At 37.9% G+C, this 1247-nt stretch overlaps 1 long non-coding RNA gene across 1 annotated transcript; it reads left to right on the top strand.

Moving 5' to 3' along the window:
• On the top strand, window positions 1-962 carry LOC126386562 (uncharacterized). Its single transcript, XR_007569519.1, has 3 exons — window positions 1-66; window positions 327-613; window positions 704-962. It is a non-coding gene; the product is annotated as an uncharacterized LOC126386562 (long non-coding RNA).
• Window positions 963-1247: the final 285 nt, after the last annotated feature.

Below are 1247 nucleotides of genomic sequence, written 5' to 3'. Positions count from 1 at the left end.
GGGACGGGATTCCATTTACGATCCTGCAGACTCCGTCACACCATCGGTAGACTCTACACTAAAGTCGTAAGTTAATCAATATCTGTGTGTGAGAGTGAAGATGTATGTGTAGCTCATGAGAACTTTCATCATTTTTATAAATTGTATGGCATTCTAACATAAAGGATTAGTCTCTGCGAGACTGTTGTTTTTTATAGCATTAATTTTAGGATTGTTTATGTGCATAATGATTAATAAACCAGCTGCAAAGAGTGTGATGGTTTAAAGTACAGTCCAGATGAAACCTCAATCTGTTTAACTCAAAATGTGTTTTCCTTTCTTTGTAGTTTGATATAGAGAAGATTCATCCACTCCCACACACAACATCCAAAAATACATAGTGTATGAGAACTGCATCATGGAGTTGTTTACTGTATGTCCGGTCTGCACTCGGGCATGTGATGTGAGGACCCAAAGGCTGGGGACATTCCTGTCTGTGAAGCAGCAGTGTCCCCATTGCACATTTAGAAGACACTGGAATAGCCAGCCTATCCTTGGAAGCACGCCAGCTGGAAACCTGCACCTTTCTGCCGCTGTGTACCTCAGTGGGGCATCTTTCTTAAAAATCTAAAAGGTAAATGATGTGCAACTGTAGTTACTTTGATTGTGAATTACTTCTATTTAGATCAAATTACATGTATCATTTATCCCCCCACACCAACAGGTCTTCAAGGCAATGAAGCTACACTTGTTATGGTATGAAACATTTTGCCGGCATGCCAGAGCTTTCATTGAACCGGCAGTTATTCATCACTGGAAAGTCACACAGGATGTGAATCTGCAGAGGCTAAGTCAGGAGGAAAAAGTGATACTTGGTGGTGACATGAGGGCTGACTCATGGTATTGTTACTTTACTGAAATAGTGTAGTTTATACAGGGGTTCAAAGGAGTGACCTAAAAAAAATGCCAGACATAATACCAAAGTATTGTATAGTGATTACTATTGTCACGATTTGAACACAATTTTTAACTGGTCACTCTGCAAAGTATGGGAGTTATACAACAGGTTTCCTACGCAAGCATGGAAAGTATGGAAAAGTATGGAAATATATTTGATCAATTTCCAGATATTAAAAAGTATGGAAAATGAAAAATAAAGTATGGGGAAAAAAATTATGTTTCCAGACTATTACCACTGTTCTAAAATACTGTTTTCTAAAATAGAAAATTAGGTATTTCCAAAAATAATTGAATCAATCCGGATCATG

This window comes from Epinephelus moara, chromosome 24, assembly GCF_006386435.1.
Source record: "Epinephelus moara isolate mb chromosome 24, YSFRI_EMoa_1.0, whole genome shotgun sequence".
NCBI lineage: Eukaryota > Metazoa > Chordata > Actinopteri > Perciformes > Serranidae > Epinephelus > Epinephelus moara.
Note: the sequence above shows the minus strand (reverse complement) of the source record. Positions and strands in the feature narration are given on the sequence as shown.